Here is a 21,946-nt window from a genome sequence, read left to right as displayed (position 1 = left end):
GTAACAGACCCAGTCATAACCATCTAATAATCTGATTATCATTTGGCTATCCTATGGCAAGTTAGAAGACCACCCCATTCAGAGCTGGCCAGTTTTCTATGCGCATGTGCTCAGGAGAGAATCGAATGGCCACCCTCACACATTGACTGATCTTTTAAGTTCAGATTTTGGGGAGTTGGTTTGTTTCAGTTTGCTGAGGGTTGTTTGTGCTTTAGTGTTCTGAGGCAAGATCTCACTCTGAAGGCCAGGCTATTGAGACTCACTATGTAGCCCAGGGTGACCTTGAACTCAGCTGTGATTCTCCTGCCTCAGACTCCTGAGTACTGGGATTATAGGTTTGAGCCACCATGCCCACCTAGGCTCAGCTTTGAGCAGAGCATCAAATCCAGACATCTAAATACCCTTGTCCTGGTTTATGGAAGATGACCATGGCAGAATGAGGCTACCAGATATACACACGACTATCTAAAAGATGCTCTCACCTGGGACTAGGACCTATGGATTCGTGTGCGTGTAGGATATGGTAGTGAAAAAGATTATTGCCACTCAAGTTTTAGAAGTCTTCTTGTCTGAGCCCAATCCTACATCCACAGCTGTCTAGCCACAGAACAGCTTCTGTACCTTGATAAATGTTACTTAGAGCCACCGTATTGAATTAGGAACCCATTATATCTGATTTACCCTGTAACAAGGTTAGGTCCATTTCCTGGGATATAGCAGAAAGGCCTAATGGTCACCAAGCTCATCCATAATCATCTTTTAAAATTACTGTTCAAATCGGTCATGCTGACAAGGGCCTTCACCCAAAAGGGACAACCCAACAGGACTGGCAGGGCTTGGCAAGAAGCACCATAGTTGCTGGCACTCAGCAGAGCTCTTGATCTTTACTCAGGATTCTGTCACTCTTGATGCCTATTTGCGTGGGTGACTCCTTCTAGAGACTGTCAGAAGCAGGAAGTAGAACCAGGAAAGTCTGTGGCAGAATGGGAAAAAAAAAAAAAAAAAAAAACAGCGCTGCTTGGGGAGTCGGATTCAGGTTCAAAGTCCAGATCCTCTACTATGATCTTGAACATCATGTTTGATTGCTCTGGCCTTTCAGGTTCTTCCTCTACAAAATGATAGATTGTTGCTATTCTGCTATGGTATTGATGGGGATGTTGGTGACCTTCACAATGATGCCCCCAAAGCAGGAGACTAGGATAGAAGGAACTGGGCACAGGCTGATTTGTCATTACCCCTGATACAGGGCTTTGGCTTCATCCTGATGTCACGGGCGTGCTGTATTTGTAATAAGGAACTCCTCCCTGGGTGTGGTTACAACAGAAGCAATGCCAATACCTAACCACTGGCCAAGTCTTCTGATCAATGATGACAGGAAAACCTGGCAGTCTTGGTAAGAAGTGGCTAATTGGCTCTGAATCATCCAGGGAGAATGGGCAGTCAGGAAAAAGGCCACTATGCACCCACCCTCCATTATATAGACTGCCTCTGACGGGGAGGAACTGAAAGGTCTTTCTATGCAGCTGTCCCTGTGAGGAGCTAGACACCCTGTTTTCTTGGTTCCAAGGGCCTCCAGTCCCTACTCACTTCCATCCCAGGCCACAGGTGTGTTGCGGGCATGCAGAGCGAGCAGTGGTACTCGTTCACATCCACAACTTGTAGGCCCTGTGCCTTCATTGCAAAGAGAGAAAAGTGGTGACTGCTCCCAAGATGTGCAGAGACCTTGGCAAGAGGGCAATTGAAGTCAAATGGTGGTTCCTTCGGCCTCGCCTACCCTGTCCTCCACTTTGAAGCTAGATGAAGGGCCAGGCAGTAGGCTGCTATCCTCATCCGTGGAAGTGGGGCCGCATGCTTCAGCTTGTCAGGCCTGATTTTGAATCCTAAAGTGACCCTCCCCTGCTTTTACCTGAGGGACACTTCTCTGGCTTCATCGCTTGAATTCAAAGCTAAAAACCCAGAGAAGCAGGCAAAGGTTTGGCCAGAAGAGGCCTGGGAGCTGCTCTCTTTGTCCAGAGCCAACAACTACAGACTCGGTATTTTCAAATGTTTGAAACAAAAACAGAGAGACAGTTTACCAATATTTAAAAAAAGAACTGTAATTAGAGTTTGGTGAACTCCCAGTGTTCCTGGCCACAGATGTCAAAGGCTTCCTTCAGTTGGAGGGACAAAGCGAAAAGCAACCATGGACACTGTCGCCGTGGCGTGCTCTGCCACAAGTCCCACTTGACAGGCGCTCCCCGCCGAGGCTCATAAAAGGTTCCGCGGCTAATGGAATGGCATTTCACATAGGGCTATGTCTTTTTATTCCTAGGTAGTTTTCTTTCCCAACTTGGGAGTATGGGGATTCTATTTTAAGAATGATAATTACTGTTCACTTTTAATGTAGTTAACATGAACAAAACACAACTTTGAGCTGAGGGGAAGAAGAGCAATTTGTGAGGTGATTTTAATGTTCAATTCCCTCAGGATGGCTGAGAACACGAATCTATGCATTTATTTCTGGTCAAGAGAAGTAAAGAGCCAGTGTTTGGGTGGTTTCTGGAGGAGGCAGGGCTAGCCACAACTGCCTCAGAGATGCCAGCACAGGCCACGTCGGGCCAGGCTCCCTCCCCCTCCAGGCTCAAAGAGGCAGTGTGAGGAGGCAAACACAGAGTAAGGGGCTCAGCCACAGCGTTGACACATGGTTCTCGCATCCCAAGGACGGCCACACAGGGCCCTCCTTTTCAGCTATTCTAAGTAGAAAGAAAAAAAAATTGAGAACTAAATAAGAACAGTGCTACATTTTAGCCACCGTCCCCAAGGTCCTCCCCCTTTCTCCATGCTCCTTTTAGTTCTTCTTTCCACACTAAACCAAAAATGGATGACCCCCAGTGTTATGTCCTTGACCACCACCATCCCCCCTTTTTTCTCCCTGCCGGACTTGAGAATCAGTATCCACACCGAGAGCTTTAGCAGATATCGAAGTGATCACAGCCCCCGACCCTGTCCAGCACAGCACCCTTGTGTGATCTCACATCCCAGAACCAGATGTACACTCCCCTGTGGAGAGGCAGGTCTGAGGAACAAGCTTTACTCTCTGCAGTCATTGTCCCGACAGCCTTACCTATCTGTAGGAATCTGGTTCTAGCCCTACCACAGCCTGCCCCTGAATAGGACCTCTCCCCAAGAGAGTGATGGGCTGAACCTTGAGTGAGTATACACTAGCTAGACAAGATGTCGATCTCATGCTGAAGAAGGGACCTTAGAAAGACATAGATGTGTCTGACAATAAGATTAGCAACGGACAAGCCAGGAGAGGTGAGTGGGTACAGAGCGTGGATCTTGTTTGAGGCCGTGAGAGTGGTTCAGTTGGGAGTGTGCTCAGCAGTGTACAGAAAGGTCACACTGGCTTGTACACACAGAGGTGGGGCTCAGGAGGCAAGGCTGACAGACCTGATAAGTGACATGGGGCTTGGCCGGTGACCCTTCCTATCCCACAGCCTTCATCAATAGGGTCTACCTGATTTATACATTATGAGGTATCGCCTGGAGCTTTGGTTAGACACCTAAAACAGCAGATGGTAGACTGTTCACATTCAAGTACTAACAACAAATCATAGCAGCATCCACCTCATACTTCTCTTAGACCAGAGTGGCAAAATGAAAGGGAAGTTGCCAGCAAGCTCTCCCACTGCTCCAGGGTGTTTCTCCCTTACCTGTGACCATTGTATATTTGTTAACCATTCAGAGTCATCAGAACAGAGCCTCAGAGATGTTTTACCCATAGAATCGCAGCTGTGCCATTCTTAGCTATATGACTTTGGACAAGCCACTTAAGTTTCTACCCCACTCTGACTGGCAGTTTTCCTCTCCGAGTATAGGGACAAAACTACCAAGCCATTTCATGTTCTAAAGCAAGAAAATACACATGCAATGTTCTTAGCACAATGCCTAGCACATGGTAAGCACCATCTTGATGATGATAATGATGGCAGTGATCCCAGCAGGCTGTCAGGTCCAGCACCACCTACATGAGTTCATACAAGACCTCTAGCCTTCAAGGCTCCACTTTTGCAAGTCTTCCTTGATGACAAGCAGCCTAATTGATGCATTACTTCAATCAGGAACAGTCCCCACTGTGATCCTACTGGATGCAGAGAGAATTGAACCTTTTGGTGGCTGACATGCAGGCATGGCTAGAAATCATTTTATTCTCCCATTAAAGTTCCCCAGTGTTCCCTGGGGACTGAGCCCTGCTGGCTTTGGTACTCATGCTCTTAGCTCTCGTAAAAAGCTTAAGCACAGAACTAGAGAGATGGCTCAGTGGTTAGGGGCACTTGCTGCTCTTGCAGAAAACCCAGAGGTCTAGTCCCCAGCATCTACATGGCAGCTACAACCATCTTAACTCCAGCTCCAGGGCTCTGTGAGCAGCAGGCACACACATGGTGCATAGACACACTTCAGGCAAACAAGCATAACCATAAAATAAAAATAAAGCTTAAGGCCGGGCGGTGGTGGCGCACGCCTTTAATCCCAGCACTCAGGAGGCAGAGGCAGGCGGATCTCTGTGAGTTCGAGGCTGGCCTGGTCTAGAAGAGCTAGCTCCAGGACAGGAACCAAAAGCTACAGAGAAACCCTGTCTTGAAAATCAAAAATAAATAAATAAATAAATCAAGCTTAAAAAAACAAAACTTAGAGATGCCAATCTAAGGAGGGATTGAAGCCTCCGATTTAAGCTTTGGAGGATGGGTGCTACAGAGAGCACTGCTGATGGGCTGAGGAGCATTCAGTGATTAGGATGTCTGCATGATACTTGTCTTTCAGATGTACTTGGTTTATCACACAAACATTCCTTACAGTACCATGCTAATATAAAGGTTGCGGTAATCTCATATAACAGGCATCTCACCGACTGGGGACTGCCGGTGGAACAGGAACTGCTGGAGGGGAGGGTTCCACTAGGGAATCCTCCGCAGTGAAAATGCTTCAGGGGCTTGCAAGATACCTGCATCTGCCACGAGCTCCTTCATCTGTGGCAGCCAGGGAGGAGATGGCACTGTTGTTTTGAAGATGTCAGCCCACAGCTAACGCTCACAGGAAGCACGTGAGAACTCAGCTCTGGTGCTGGAAACCAGAGCCTCACAGTGGCCAGTCTCATAGTTCTTGCTGATGTATACAGTGCAGTCTTAAGATGTGTCCAGGGAGCACAGTGAGTGGTACGGTGCTAGGGGCCATCTCCAGAGTTCCACCTTCTGTATAATTCTAATGTGCATTAGTTTTGCACTACCGGGGTTCATGGCTTAGGTCTAGTTCACTCACAGAGCAAGCTGCCACCTCCAGGTTGGTTCATTACCATATCAAAGCCTGCCTTAGGCTTGGCTCACACCTGAGCTACTTCGTCTCTGGCTCCTGCCTTGCAGTCATTACACTCATACAAAATGGTTTCCTAACAAGTGCCAAGTGGACCACCTAAGAGGGTGTTCCAGACACAAGGGAGAGCATGGATACAGACGTGGGGTCATGAAGAACATGTTTCTAGGCAAGAGGAGGGCTAGAGGTTGGGTCCACACACTGAGGCAGTGGGAGGAAGAGTAGAGATGATGCTAGAGAGGACGTGCCCTGATCACCAGGAGGCCAGGGAGAGGAGGACACCCCCACTCACCCACACTCCATCATGTGGAGATCACGGGCTTGGATGTGGAATGACGGCAGGGGCCACATACAGGTTCAATAGCGGCATCCCAGCACGTGTACAAACAAGAACTAAGGGGGTGCTGAAAGGGGGTGACAGTGAAGGAAGGGAGGGTGGGTCTGAAGATGGCCTCTAACTGTGATTGGCCTTGACTCTAGACAGGACAGGTTAAGGGGGTAGGGCCCAAGGTATAGTCAGCTGCTGAGGAGGATGGACAGTCAATCCGGATGGGCATGTTTATAGAGACGGCGGCATTCTACTCTTGCCTTCTCTCAGTAACCCTCACTCTCTCTGGATCTCCTTAACTGCCACAAAAGGAAACCAAATACCTGCCACCCCTGTGCTGAAGAGCTAGCCTCACCCAAGCTAGGCAAATGTTGCACCCCTGAGCTACACGTTCAAACACTTCAAACAAAATACTTTTATTATTTTTTATTTTTTGAAACAGGGTTTCTCTGTGTATCCCTGGCTGTCCTGAAATTCACTGTGTAGACCAGGCTGGCCTCGAACTCAAGAGATCTGCCTGCCTCTGCCTCCCAGATGCTGGGATTAAAGGTGGCCACCACCACCTAGCACAAAATATTTTTTAATTTCTTAACGTATTTTCTAAATTTAATCTGAAAAAAAAAATCAGTAGGTAAAACATTTTTCTTCCTCAAACAGAAAAGACAAAGTTACCTATACATGGTCTCTCCTATATGTGAATCTCTAGACTTTTGTTACCTACACATGGTCTCTCCTATACATGAATCTCTAGACTTTTGCTTCCCTTGTGTTGAAAACAAAGACAATAATTAAAAGGGATCAGTATGACAGCTGTTGGTTCAGGGAGCCAGGCCTAAGCTCACCTGTCCTGACTCGTCACTCAGGGACTGGGGCTAGACCATGACATGACCGTTCTTCACCAGCAGGACTGAGATCTTCTCTCAGAGCTGGAGAACACGTTCTAATCCTTGGGATGATGACATTTTGATAAGGTTTTAAAAAACGATTTCACTTTGCAAGACAAACAGCTAATAAAATAGATTCTTTTTTGGTAACCACCCATACAGCAATCAATCTGTCACTCCAAAACCTGGCTCCCGAGAAGTGTGAAATGAGGCCACTCTGGAGTTCTTTGGGAACAGAGGGTCAAAGAAGCCTTCCTCTCTACCAGATTCCATTTGCCCTCCAAACAGGGAGATCTCAGATTCAGAAAACAGGAAACACTTCTGTGAGTTCAATACTCACTCAATACTGACTTTGGGAGGATGAGGTGTATGTAGGGGATGCGGGGTGCGGGGAGCAATTCTGTCTACATTCAGCTAGCCAACACTATCACCTGTGTCTCTTGCCGTTTTTAGTGCCGTCCCCATTGAGCAACAAGAGAAAAAGCGTTTCCCTCTCAGGGCTGACAGAGTGAGTCACACCCCAGTGGCCTCTTCTGTGTTACAGCCATTCAAGCAGGACCGTAAAACAAAGGGTCATTTCAAAACTACCAGCAAAAGATCAATAGGACCAGCCTCAGTCATATCAGCTGTGTCCACTTGAGGCCACCTAACTCCTTGTCCTCTTTGTTTTCGAACTCTGCCTGGATGCCTCTAGGGTGTTCTGTCTTTATTGAGAGAAATGGAATGTGAACACAGATGAAATGAAAGGGGAAAGGGAGGAAAGAAAAAAGAACATGTGAAATTTTACACAGGAGCATAGTTGAAATCCTTTCCATTCTTTTTAGGAACAAGATAGAACAGATGAATTATTTAGTCAGAAATGGCCCCCAAAGCAGACCTAACTGAAGATTCTGGATGTTATTGCCCTAAACTTGGAAGAAAAGCGGTTGACTACAAATGCTAACTAATGAACAGTAGCATCTACACACAGTAGCCCTCGAGAAATATCAATCAATATAGCTTTTCAGTGATGGAAGCTGAGCTAGGTGTGGTGGCCATACCTGTAATCTCAGCACCTGGGAGGCTGAGGCCGGAAGATTGCCTTGATTTCAAGACCAACCTGAGTTAAAGAGTGAGACTGTCTCAAAACTCAAACCCCCAAATAACCAAAAAGATGATTCTTAAAGCTCTAAGGAACAAATAGAAAGAACTTGGTAATAACTTAAAAGGTCCCAAATGAACCCCTCAAAAAAAGTACAAAGAGGAATAGATCAGAACAGATAATGGCTGTAATTCCAACTTGAAGACATAAAAGAATTGAGAAACATCTGGAAGGAGTAAAAGACAGAAAATTGAAACAATAGAACAAAGGAGTCACTGGTGCTGGGAATGAAGCAGACGTCAACCCCCCCCCCCCCCCAAAAATGCAGAAAAGAAAACAGGAGCAAATAACTGGTTTAGAACAGGGGAAGGGGACCACAGGGCTAAAATGAGCTTGGAGAGCAGCGACAGGATGCAGCCTTCAAGGAGGGGACGAGAGGGGAGAGAAGTGACCTACACATCCACCCTAGAGCTAAGCACATTCACGGTGCCTTTCAGGTTAACTCGGAGGAGAAGTGAACACTTGCTCGCTAACATATTGAGTTGTAGATTATCTACTGAGTTGAGATGAAAAGAAGATATGCCGTTTTGAGACTGGCTAAGAATGACAGAAGAGTTGGCGTCACAGATATTGAATACACAGTGAGCTCAGGGGAAAGGGTGATTCTAACCAAACATGTGGGTGTTAGCTCAGTTATGATCCTAAACAGGATCAGATTGTAAAGCAGGACAAAAATAATCGTGTAGCGGGACCAGGACAAATTAGTGCACAGTTAAGCCTTTTAAAAGCCAAGGTGGATGTCTGCTTTTTTATAAAGGTGTAAAAGACAAAAGCTATCTTATGTAACAAGAATTAGAATTAGAATGAACCAACTGAAGAAGAAAGAATAAATGATCTGACAAGATGTTGTCACTCCAAAGACTTCATCTACACTCTAATAATTCCCAGTTTCTGCTCCAGCCCAGACCTCAGCTCCGAGTCTTACCGTCGCCTGGCACACACATAGATGCTACACAGTACTCACACAAGACTCACGTGAACACTAGGTGTGGAGTGACTGTCTGCACTGGGAAGCCTCAGAATATCCTGCCTTATAGATGGCCACCTTCTCTGTGAGCCTCCACAAGCCTTCACTGGGTGTGAATATTCTGCAGTATCTCTCTTCTTTAAAAACAAAACAAAACAAAAAACAGTCTTATCTGATCAGGACCCTACCCTTATGATCTCATTTAACTGTAATTACTTCCTTACAAGCCCTGTCTTCAATTAAAGTCACACTGGAGGCCTAGGACTTCAACCGATGAGCATGGGGAGAGGACACATTCAGTCTATGACATCACGCTGCTCTCTTACATGTCCCCATATATGTGACCACTCTTTGTTCTGTTGTCTTCCTGCTTCCACTCCCACACTGGCCTTCTTCCTGCCCATCCCACTGTAGAATTATCTTTCCAAAGTAGACAACAGATCACTAGGTATCTATCAAACATTTCTCCTAATGCCATATCATCGCTACATTCTCCCAACAACCCTGCAAAGTGATAGTTAGCCAAAGACGGCTCAGAGAGGCTAACTGAAGGCCCAGTGTTACTCGGGGTCAGAACCCAAACTACGCTCTGAAATGCACGCTCCTTCCATGAGTGCAGTCTGAGCACCTGAAAGGGTTCTAGGCCCAAATACCCAGGACACCTGATGATGGGCAGATGAGTTTGTACATAATGTGACCTCAGCTTCTCTTTCATCAGTATTTATAGCAAAGCTGATTTATTTTCTGATTCCATCAAGAAACCCAGGACCTCTGAGTTGCTACCTTTTTGCAAATGAGGAATTAGTATTTTTTAAATCAAACTAGAAATCTATATTTTTCCTGTTAAGGAAGAGTTCTTATATGTGACTCCAACTATGTATTAATAAATTCACTTTTACTTTTAAGGATAAAATTTTACCAGCATAAAATAACAAACTATTGTTTCATCCTAGTTTCCTGCCAGCTGATGGTCTAGCTTCCATTCGCTGAAGCAGGGCTACTGCCTCAACTCACCAGAAGGTCAACTTGAACCAACCAAGTAAAGCACTCACTTCCCCCGCAGTCCTTCAGACACTGCAGAGGCTTGAAGGGGTGATTCCCAGCATTGTTCTACAGCTGCTCTGGGCACTTCTGCATACTCAGCACTCACAGTCTCAACCAAACACACACACGGGCAGCCTGAGTGAGCCCACCTTTCTTCCTGCCTTGGTGTTGAAACCATTATTTCTCCAGACATAAAATCAGAGTTATCTTTGTTTTTTTTTTTTTAAAAAAAAAAAAAAAAAAAAAAGTACAGACAGGCTCGGAGAGGTACCCTGCTGAGCTGCTGGTGGTTCTGGGGCCCATTCAGCTCCAGTTAATCCTATTATCCAGGAGAGGCAGAGGCATCCAGGAACCTGAGTACACTTGGAGTATTCAGGCACCATAGTCTCCCTTAGAGCTACACATCCATCAAGGGTCACCCCAGGTGCTGGTCTGTGGTCTAAGGCCCTGTGGGCTCCCGGCCACCTGGTGGACAAGCAGTCAGGCAGACAGGCGTGTGTCTAGAACACTGCTGGCTCCTCAGACACTGCTTTGCTGTGCTGGGTAAATGGCCCAGTTTCCATGCCCACCCCACAGGCCTGCCCTGCCCCACTCCCGCCGCCTATTTAAGCTAGAGGCCCTGACTCCAGCCAGACACAGCCAGCTTCCAGGACCAGGAGAGGAAAGCAGCCTGCTCCGCTCGCCCGGGGATGAAAGGTCCTTCTGTTTCAGCATTTCCAACTGATGCCATTTCAAACCGGTGTGTACTAAATGATGTCAATGAGGGGGCTATGGCAAGATCTGATTCTGCCCTACCTGGGAGTATATTGAGATGTGTAGTTGGCAGAAGAAGGCTCTAATTGGATTTTCCCCATTTCTATTACCTGACTTGATATGACCCTATTTTCAAAGAGGAAGAAAGACTGTCATTTGTGAAGGGACAAGGAAGAACATATTTCAAAACAAGGTCCGGCTCAGAATATTAATTATCTCATTTTTTTTTCTTTTCTTTGAAAAGGGGGCCCAGAATGTCAAGGTTGCCAAGATTCCATTTCCCTTCAGGAACTCCTCCCTAGAACCAGTTCCTGTCATTTAGTTCTACTTGGAAACTACATGCAGGGAATTTTGGGGATGAGGGAGCTATGCAGTTGGTGGGGACAGTCTGGTAAACTGTAGGAGGTCAGAGACTAGAGACTGGAGTGAGCTCCTCCAACAGTGGCTATCTTGAGTTCCACAGACTGTTTTGGTCACCACTGTCATTTCCTCATCTCCTTTCAGGCCCTGACTACCTTGATGTCCCCTCTCCAGCAGGAAGGACTGCCCAAAGGGCAGTGGAGGCTGAGAGTCACACGGGCTCAGGCGGCTGAGGTGGGGTGGGACCTGCCTCCTTTAAGTTTACTTCCAGGGGCTTGCTAGCCTGTACTCTTGAATCACCCACCTATCGAGAGTAAGGAGGCAGGATTCCAAGGAGAGGATCAGGATCTCCCCGGATCTCCAAGAGGCCAGGTCAGCAAGATAACCTCTCAGTTTCCACTGGGCTGGACTCCCAAGGATTAGGGTGGGGCAGGATCTTCTCTCTGAGAGAAAGGGCCAGGGTGCCACATGGAACTGGGGCTTCTGGGGAATGCAGAGTCACCTTGAATAGAACCTGAACCTATGGACCTCCTTGTACTCACCCTGACCAGATAGCACCTAAACTGATGCTCCCTTGATGCTATCCATAGTGAGCCACAATCCTGCCTTCTCCCCCAGTGTTCCAGGGCAGGGATGCTGGAGGACAGCTAGACTAGAACCAGGCTCTGTGGAGCCAATGTCTCAACAGAGGGAGCCAAGCTATGAGAAAAGACACTCCCACCAGGGCTTCCATGATGTACTTGGTTATGAGATAAAGATGAATTCAGTCTCAAATTGCGGATTCATTCAGTGAACAAGAATGGTCTTTTGGGGAGGTCTCTAAGGAATGTGGTGGGTAGCCTTACTCAGGATGCAGGGATCATAGACGGGCTTAAGACAGTGTGGGACAGTGGAGGTGGAGAGGTGGAAGGCAAGATGAGGCTGTTTTGGGTAGGGGCTGAGCTTGATAGAGGCAAACGGCAGGACAGTCAAGGATTGGTTAGTGATTTGGGTGCCCTCACAGGAGGGCAGGGGTGGAGCTGGAGGAGGAGGGCCTCACAGGAGACAGGACAACTTTTCTAGGGCATAGGGCCAGGATCCCTGGGCTGCGGAAGCTAGAGGGGTACAGGGAGTCTGTCGCATCAAATCCAAAGGCCTCCACGCACATGAATCCCCTCCGACGACACAGCAGGGTTCATGAAGTGTCCCTGCTCAGTCCTCCTTCCGCTGTTCTGCATATCTTTCCCTCTTAACTGCTACAGATATTCGCTCTGGTTTTTCCCCATAACGCTACTTCCTTCCTGAACTCCAGCCAAGGAGGCCAGCAACCCCCTTTCCCGACCAGGTTCGACCTCGGCGAACCTTCCCCCCCCCCCCTTCTAAGAGAGGCAGAGATGACACACAGCTACCAGAGAGCACTCTAATTGTTCTGGCTTCCCCTACAAGATTAAATCCGGGTCCACAGCAGGGCTCCGAATTTGCCTCTATGCAGCGCCCCTTTCAACCTGCAGAATGAGGGCCTGGGTGCAGCAGTCCACGTGGAAGGATCGTCCACCTCGCGCGGAGCCCCTCCCACCTGTCAATCTTCTTCACTTTCTGTTGCATAAACCCCGCCCTCATCCCCTCTGGCTGCACTTCTGCTAGAATAGCCGAACCTCAAACTCCAGTCCTGGCGACAGGGAGGGTGTGGCAGCGCCTCCAGGTGAGGCGGAGCACTGAGGTCTTTGTACCGGCTCACCTGTGTTGGCTGTCTTGTTCCAGTCACGTCTGTGAATGGCTCCTCTCCTTTCAGGTCCTGATTGCCTGGACGGCTCTTCTCCAGAGACGAGGACACAAGGTCCCAAAGGCCCCTGCTCAGGTAAGCCAGACTTCTGGATCAACAGGAAGTGGACCTCTAGGCTTCCTCTCATGGGCTACTTGTTTTGCTTTGTATTATGCCTTGCTTTCTTTAGTTTTGGGTTTTCAGGTGAGGTCTTAGTATGTGGCCCAGGCTGACCTGGAATTTACATTCATGCCTAGCAATGGGTTATGTGTTAATATTTTTACCGAAAGAGATGCTGAATGAAATCATTTAAGAAAGAGCTATGTTGTTCTCTAAAGGAGTTTGAAATTGGCTCTAGGAAATCTATGTGGGCTTGCCGTTCTGCGGAAGGTGGTGGCAGCACAAAGTGGGAGTGGCTGCACGCCCAAGCCGGAGGAAAAGTATTTCAGGGTAGAGTAACAGTGTCCCGACAGTGTGACCAGATGACTTTGCTCACTAAACTCTAAAGACTAATGCTGTCCCCTCTAAAACCCAGAATGGTAAGGGCATTGCGAAATAATCACTCTCAAACACCTGGTGAACTGGCAGAAAGCTGTTTGGCAATATTCATCAGAAGCTTTAAAGTTTCGTTTTGATCACACCAGGGGAAGGATCCAAACTACTGAGCATTCAGAATCCAGGGGTAAAGCAGACAGAGGAACACAAAGTAACCCCCTAGAGTCAAGAACCTCAGGCCAAGACCACTGTAAGAACCCCTCCCAAAATACTGGCAAAACAAATGTGTTCTGAGCTGCCAGGGAGGTCGCCAGGCCAGAGCAAGATTTAGGATCCAAGGTCGTGGTGACTGTATGAAAAAATTAAAGCGGAAATGATGAAGCCAGGCCCCCAGAAAGGGAGAACGATCACTGGATTCTACACTAGGGGCCCAGCAGGTGGTGAATGGAACCTTTAGGAGGCTAACACACAGCAGGGGTCTTACCCTGTGGACACTGACAGTGAAGGACAAGGCAGACAGTGTGGGAACTGTACCGTTCTTCCCCAGGACTCAGGCTGGGTGGAAGGGGGCCTGGAGCTGGGTGGTTCTGAATTTGTCTGCTTATCATCTATACTTAGCCTCTGTGAGAAAAGTCGAGAGAAATGGGAAACTGGAGTCACGTGACTCGGCTGCCACCTCTCGGGATCTGCCATTTATCCCCCAAATCACTGTTTCCTCGTTGTACGTGTCTGGACATGTACAATGGGGTCAAGTGCACCCATGTGGGGTGGCCGTGAAGTATCAAATGTATCCTTCGCGACGAGAACAACTGTCCATGTGGCCCCCAGAGGCAGGTTGATGATTTCTGCTTTTCTATGCTCACTTCCAGTCTGTCTCATGTCTCTGCCGTGCCCTTGTTCTTGGCTGTGTTCCATCTCAGCATACAGAGAGAAAGAAAGCAAAAGGAAAGAAGTCTGAGGTCCTGAGTGGCTGCAGGTGGACTCAGGAGCTGACTTCCTGAAGCCATTCTGGCTGTGGTTCAAGGTCCTTAGTGCACAAGGCTGCCGCCTGTCAGTCAGATAGCAGGCTCCTACTCCCTCTAGCCACAGCTCAGGGGCAGAAGGTAAAATCAGCCCGTAAGGGCCTATGGGCAGTGGAGGTGTTATCGGCCTTGTCCCTCTTTGGGCCTCAGAGTTAGAAAGCAGCGCCCTCATTCTCTGGGAGGAATGGAAGACCCCCTGGCTTGAAGTGTGGGACGTGCTGACATAGCTTGAGCTTCCAGTCAGAAAAAAAAAAAAAATAGAAAGAAGAAAGAAAGCAGAGGAGGGAGGGAAAGATTCAATAAGAGCTTTTACTTGTTTAACCCCTGTTTCCCTGCTCTTTGCCCCTGGTCCTATGTCACCATCTTTCTTGTCCTCTTGTTCTCAAGACTGCTCCTTTCCAGAGCCATTTGGTCAAATCTATGTTACAGGAGCTAGTCACCTTTCTTTTCTGGTGCTGCAGAAAGAAACAACTGCCAAGACATATGTGACCATTTCAGGCAGGCCGAAGGGCTGCGGTGATCTCGGGTGGGACTGGCTGAAACTTAACAGAAGGATCATTATTGTGTTCTGGAAACTGAGATCCTCTGCTGAAGCCACATTCTTCTGCACAGATGCGGGCCAAGGCAACTGTCCCTGCAAAGGTTCCATGGCAAACTGCTCAGGTCTGAGCTCTTGGGGCTCCAGAAGTAGGAAACATAGAAACCAGGCTGCTGGGCAGAGCCCGCTCCCCAACCAAGTTGATGGAGCATCAGCACGAGCCACCAAAGGGCTTAAGAAGAAGCAATGTAGTCTATTGTGTAGTTTAGAAAGATCCCACCAGTGGCCAGGTGAGCCAGAGGAGGGAGCTAGGTGTACGGGAGTACAGCAAGGCTACTATAGTTTGTGGTGGAAGGTGATTTGGCTCCAGAGGCAGAACTGCAGGCTACTGAGAGGAGGCGGGATATGGAAGAGGCCCATTGCTCAGCAATGGGTGAGATAGAACTGGGGTTGGAAAAAATAGAAGAGGAATAACGAACCTGAAGGGGAACTTGTCACTCAAAACTTGCACGGGTCAAAAGTCATGAGGCATCTGGGCTGGCTATCACTCAGGAACAGATATCCCATGAGGAATCACCTGAGGGGGGTGGGGAGAGACGGGCAGTGGTGGTGCATGCCTTTAATACCAGCACTTGGGAGGCAGAAGCAGGTGCATCTCAGTGAGTTTGAGGCCATAGTCTATAGAGCAAGTTCCAGAACAGCCAGGACTGTTACACAGAGAAATCTTGTCTCGGGGGGAAAAAAAGGTTGGGGGTGGGGAGAGGAACAGCATCAAAAAGCTTTGAGAAGAAACAGTTGTGAGCACAGGAAGAGGGTGAGGATGGTGACAGAGAACCAGGGGCAGAAGGTAGGGAGCTAGAAACCAAGCAGCTGAAAGCCCTGAGTCTATCCTTCTCTTCCTCTCTCCCTTCTTCCCCTTCCCTTCTTCCTGTGCAGGGTATTGAACCCAGCTTCTTGAGCATGCTAAGCACTCAGCCACTGGGCCACATCGCCATCCCCTGGTCCTAAGTTTTATTGCTGGTCTCACCACTCAGTAACTGAGGCTAGCCTGGAACCCTTCTGCCTTAGACTTTCTAGTTTTGAGATTGTGCATATCACTACACCCAGCTTCTTGGGGTTATTTCCTAAAGAAATTCTGATGAAAATTGCATGAACTGTGTTTTCTTTATTGCTGACATATTTATGGAGACTTTCTCTGCAAAACTTAGCAGCAAGTCCAGCAAGATGCACTGCCCACTTTTCTCTCTGAGTGGGAATGCAGCCTCAAGCTGAGCTGTCACTCAGTCGCTCAGCCAGCCAGCGGGCAGGTTCCAGATACCACCAGCATGCTGTGGATGGTAATGTAGGTTGACCTGAGATACACGGTGGGTGTACTATCTGGACACTGTATCTTTAAACTAAATAGCTTGGAGAGATAGCTAGCAGTTAAGAGCATTGGTTACTCTTCCAAAGGACCTGCATTTAGTTCTTAGCACCCACATGGCAGCTCACAACCATCTGTAACTCAGTTCTAGAGGATCCATTGCCTCTTCTGGCCTCCAAGGGTACCAGGCATGTATATTGTACATAGATATACATGCAGGAAAAATACCCATACACATAAAATAAATAAAAAAATAAGCCAGGCGAGGTGGTTCACACCTTTAATACTAGCACTCAGGAGGCAGAGGTAGGCTGATCTCTATGATTCAAGACTAGCCTAATCTACAAAGTGAATTCCAGGACAACCAGGGATATACAGAGAGATCCTGTCTCAAAAATAAATAAATAAGTAAGTAACAAATAAATTAAGCTAAACAAACCACCTAGGGTAAACTGAGTTCAGAAGCCCCTTTTCATGCTCACAGTACAGAGATGTTCTTCCCTGTTTGTCTCCTTCTTGCCTGTAAACTGTCACTGTGGTCACTAAGGGGGTAGCCCTGGCAGGCAGGACTTCCTGAGTGGCTCCATCCCTCTTGTGTCCACCCTCAGCTCCCTGACTATGTCTCTACTCACCCTTGTTCTACCCAATACCCAACCCCTTGTCCCCACACCCTTTAGAGGACACCTGCACCCGCAGTACATGCATGGCCACCAGTATTTCTCCTGCCCTTACAGAGAAATACCCCCAAGAAATCATACTGATTTCCTGACTTCCAAGTTCCCTGTTTAAGTTCTCTGTCCAATAGAACTGACTCCATAGTATCTATCCGACCACACCCAACATCTTGGCTCTGATTCTAAGCATGCAGCATAGACTCTTGGCTCTGTCTCAACATGCGTCCACCTGGGAGGACCTGGTTCTGCCTCCTGCCTGTCTTCTACAGGACCTGGTAGTCCCTAGTCCGGCCTGTCACGCTGATACCTAACAGAGATTAGAGGTTTCTGCCCATTCAGATGGGCTTTCTTCTCTTTGTCTATGGATGGACTGTCTGCTGGTATCAAACTGTTTCTCCCTGAGCTGAAAGTTTCCACTGAAAATGAAAAGATTAATGCTCAAAAGTCCCAGTGCCTCATGATCCCAGAAGGTCTGGGTACAAACACCAGCAGTGGACTTTGTGAAGAGGGGAGAAGCGAGCCTCTGACCTAGCCTGGTCCACAGCAACATTACTATCAGTATCGGAGTGGAGATTAGGGAAGTGGGTTCCAGAAACAGATCTGACTGTATTCCTGGGAACCAGAGCCTGTCACTCATTAAGGTTGCATTCTGGGATCAAGCAAATCTTACCTTCCTCTGCTGGTCAAGACTGGATGGCCAGTGCTGTGGTTATCACCAGAAGCCGGCTGTCTGAGGTTGTGGATATAGCCTGGTCGGTAGACTGCTATTCTAACATGCACGAAAGCCTGGTTCACTCTCTACAGTTATATAAACCGGCTGTGGTGCCTCATGCCTGTAATCCCATATCTGAGAGATGATGGCAGGAAGATCAGAAGTTCAAGGTCATCCTCCAATACACAGTCAGTTCAGAGCCAGACTGGAATATATGAAACACTACCTAAAAATTAAAGATGTCTTGTTAGTCCCATTGCAGGGGTGAAATCTGGGCCCTGGCTGATGGAGTAGCTATAATCTCAAACTGCAGGTCCTGTGGAAGGAGAGAACCTATGGAAGTTCTCACCCCTGCTGTTGACTGCTGTGTCTCACAAGGGGACTAGGAAATGAAACCTTACCTTGTCATGACAGTCTGAGCTCTCCCCAATCAGTTAGTTACTAATTAAGAAAATGCCTTCAGGTCTGCCTATGGCCCTATCTTATAGAGGTATTTTTTTCACATGAGGTTCCCTCCTCTCAAATGACTCTAGCTTGTGTCTAGTTGACATCAAACTAGCCAGTACACCCTATAAAATCCAGGTGTGGCAACACATCTGTAGCTCCAGTGCTGGGAGACAAAAACAGCTGGATCCTAGGGGCTCAGTGGCCAGCCATCATGGCCAAAACTGTGAACTCCAGGTTCAGTAAGGAACTTTATCTCAAAAAGTAAGACTAGAGAAAGAAATCTTGATATCAACCTCTGGCTTCCATACCTACCTACCCTCATTAGCAAGCACACACACACACACACACACACACATCACAGTACACACATACATGGACATATACAAAAATTCATATATAAAACAACAACCAAAAACATGAAGTACAGAATTCAACAGCCAAAAGCAGGTGTAGACAGGGTCACTGCCACCAGTTGACCAGCTGACGTAATTGAAAACCAGAGCCCCTACAAGCCCTTAGTATTGAGGATGGGACAGGTGATAGTACCTATAAAGAACAGGGAGGAACCACAGAGCCCCATAGGCTCCTCTCCAGTTTGATGTGCACGAAAGATTGGTTTGCAGTCAAGATATCAGATTCCAGCAGCCCTCAGCCCCCTCGCAAGTGTATGGACTGGTCCCTGGGCAGCCTCACACGTGGGTTGGACGACTTCCTGATCTGTGCATTCTCTCTTAACGGAGAGAATTATGTTCAATTCTCTTGGAGCCAACGGCTTCCACAGTGGTGTATGCAGGAGTTCCTGAGTACAGCAGTGGCCAGGAGCCAGAAGTCTTTGAAAGAACCCAAGATAAAAGGCCCTGACCCTTAGCAGGGAGTGACACCTCAGTCCAGAAAACCCAGATTCAGCTGCCCAGGGCTGTAGCATGGTTGTTGGTATGCCGCATAACTGATTTAATTTGCTCACTGGTTAATCTCCGCATACATTCTCCGGGACACAGTTTGTTAAATGTTCTTTGCATAGAAAATTTCAGGCTGGATGTGGAGTAATCCATCAGAAGAATGTCAGCAAGTCTGTTCTGCTTCAGAGAGAGTTGCTGTCTCCATCTGTGCGCGCTAGTGCCTGACATGCCTGTACACGGCTCAGTCAGCTAACCCGTTCCAGGGTCTACGTAAATTCTAGCATTTGTGTGGACTTCTTTCTCCTCCTGCAGGAAGCATGTTGCTGTTTCTTCTTAGGCAAAGGCTGTTCTTCGGTTTGTCTGGCTCTCAAATCATTGGTATCAGCTTTTGTGTCAGGGGCCTCAACTCCAGGGTCTGAGAGATTCCTGGCTCCTCTTGTAACTGTCTCCAAGCAGAGACCCCTGGTTCTAGGTGGGGCATCCTAGGGCTGGTGCTACTTCCTTGGCACTTAACCAGCTAAGCCGCCCCTCTCACACATCAGATCCCTCAGAACTCACCAGAGGCAATAACATGGTCTGTGGGGGATTCCAAGAGCACCTACTTGAACTCAGACTCCAGTGTCCGGCAGTCTCAGAGCCCTAGAGGGCACAGGCTCAGGCTATATGTCCAGTTGTTTACCCCGAATCACGTCCACTCCAGTTCTGCACACGGACGCCCATGTGGTGAAAGGCCTGTGATCAGAGTGGTCTCTGAGCCCATTCTCATCACAGAGAAAGCCATAACCCTAAGTCTCCTCTGCTAAACTGGTCTCAGCCTTCACAGCACAGAACTGGTAGGCCCTGTGGCTTCTGCTTCAGCTAACTTTATCAGATGGATCTGGAGCAGGCAGGTTCTTAAGCATAGTATCAGGGACAACGGGAATGAGAGGAGGCTTAGGCAAGGATTTAGGACCCTGCTACATCCCAGATTCCCTAGCAATGATCTTTATCACCAATTGCAAAATCTGGAAAGGTGAGCAGCAGACACTGGAGTGGCCATATTGGCTGAGCAGCCTTGCACCCCTTCCTCTGACCTAGCTTGAGATTTGCTTTCCAAGCACACACCCGTTGGCTTCTTCTGGGCCTTCTGAGCTCTGCCATGGAAATGCCCAGGCTGGCTGGTGGAAGGAACAACTCAGAGCTGCTCCCAGCCCAGTCCTATTCTCAGAAAACACATCATGAATTAATCGCTCCCACGGAAAGTTTCTTTTTGAAAATTTTATGGACCCTCGGCCTGCACTTGGCTTCTACAGAACCCGATGACTCTGGCTTATACGAGCAGCCCATGACAGACAGCTCTGGTGCAGCCCTGCCAGGAGGGCAGGCTCCCAGTGTCTCCCAGTGTCTCTGTCCCATCATCCAGGAGAGCAGTGCCCTTCTGTAAGGCCAACAGCCCCATGAGAAAACTTTGAAGGCTCTAGAGAGCCTTTCCTTCCCTTCCCTCCCCTCCCCTCCCTTTCCTTCCTTTTCTTTTTGATTCTTTGAATGAAACTCAGGGCCTCGAAGATGCTAAGGAGGCACTACAGCCCAGCTCTTTTCGGGGCCTCTGAGGTAGGGGTCACAGTAGAAGTGATTCTCATGATAACACAGAAAAAAGGCAGCCTTGGCACTAAGTGCTGAAGAGCCTGCCGTCTCCAACTAGCCCAGCGGTTCTCAAGTTGTGGGGAGTGACCCTTTGGGGTCAAATGACCCTTCCACAGGGGTCACCTAAAACCATGAGAAAACAGATATTTACATTATAATTAATATCAGTAGCAAAATTACAGTAATGAAAATAATTTTATGGTCAGGGGTCACCACAACATGAGGAACTGTATTTAAGCGTCACAGCATTAGGAAGGTTGAGAGCCACTGAACTAACCCAAGGAATTTTCATCCATATCTAATACAAAGGAAACTAAGGCTTAGAGCATTAATACGAGACAATTTGTCTCGTATCCGTCAGGACCCGTGACGCCATGTACCTGCGCTCAGAACTTGTGATTGCAACTTCTGTCTGCTCAGATCACTATCTCCAAGGGATGCCTTGAGGCCCGCAGACTTGCAGGCCCTGACTCAGGAGGATGGCTCTACTCTTTGCCAGGGCACAGCTGTGGGCAGCTCAGGAGTTCTGCACATCTGAGGAACACTTAACTTTAGAAAGATCGCAGACCTGGTGTGCACAGAAAAAAACAAAGCCACTTCAGTGGTAAGTGACAAACACTCCAAAGGGACTAGAGCAAAGCAAAGGGACTGTCGCTCACAAATGAGGTCTACAGGCTGTAGCTTTGGGCAGAAGAGCAGGGCTGCAATATGTTATGAAGACTTGGCCTCTCTGTTCTAGCCCTAGGTCTGTTTCCCCTAAGCTGGATTCATTCTCAAGGAAGGCTCTAGAAACTGCAGGCTCTCATTGTGGTTTTCCATCTCAGAGAAAATGTAGACTTCTCTCCTAAGTGGTCTGATCGGAGTTCCAGGGGACACTCAGAATGGTCCCAGTGGTGTCAGGGGCTGAGGTGCTGCTTGCTGTGGCTGGCTGCTACATCACCTTGGAGTGGAGCAGGGCAATGTGTCTGCCACTGCCAGAGAAGTGAAGCCAAGCAGGAGGATATAGGTGGAGCTGGAGTGCTTCGGATGGAGAAATAGGAACAGGCATTTACCTGTGTCTGGGGGGTGTCACTGCTACAGTCTGTATATTTATGGCAGACTCTAAACCCCAACTCTATCTAGGATATGACTCTTTCAACCCTTCCCCCATCTCAGAAAAGCATCTGTCTCTTGTCAGTCTTTCTGTCCTCCCAGCGATGAGCTGACTCCAAGTTTAAGCAGCTCAGAGCACACGTTGCCATGCCAACTCCTCCGCGGCAGCATCTAGGCAGAATGGGCTGGCCTGATCTCACAGGCGCTGGTGAATGCAGACACATTCGGGTAATTGGATTGGAGCAATCCACAAGCCTTCCTGTGGAAACCTAGAGCTTGATGCAGCTCCTGGTTAGACTCACAGACTTGGAGGACATTTACTCCAAGAGTCCAAGCTCATAGTAGGAAAGAGAGCTCAGCAGGCCTGAGGGTCAGAGGACAGGGCAGTAAAGGAGGGACAGCCCCAGACAATGCCATATGGAGCAATTACCAGCCCTCCGAAATTCAGAGAGCCCTCAGAGATGCACAGGTTTCCACACAGGGGTCAGGAAAACTGGTGGCTTCCTTACCTTCC

The 21,946-nt window shown here is 48.2% G+C and overlaps 1 protein-coding gene across 1 annotated transcript in view; it reads left to right on the top strand.

Moving 5' to 3' along the window:
- The window catches only part of Smpd3 (sphingomyelin phosphodiesterase 3), an 83,553-nt gene that overhangs the window by 42,959 nt on the left and 18,648 nt on the right, over nt 1-21,946 (top strand). The window contains exon 2 of the mRNA XM_057753300.1: nt 12,598-12,663. The gene's annotated coding sequence lies outside the window, so the exon portion shown is untranslated. The remainder of the gene's footprint in view (nt 1-12,597; nt 12,664-21,946) is intronic.

This window comes from Chionomys nivalis, chromosome 21 (genome assembly GCF_950005125.1).
Source record: "Chionomys nivalis chromosome 21, mChiNiv1.1, whole genome shotgun sequence".
NCBI lineage: Eukaryota > Metazoa > Chordata > Mammalia > Rodentia > Cricetidae > Chionomys > Chionomys nivalis.
This window is presented reverse-complemented; position numbering and strand designations above follow the sequence as displayed.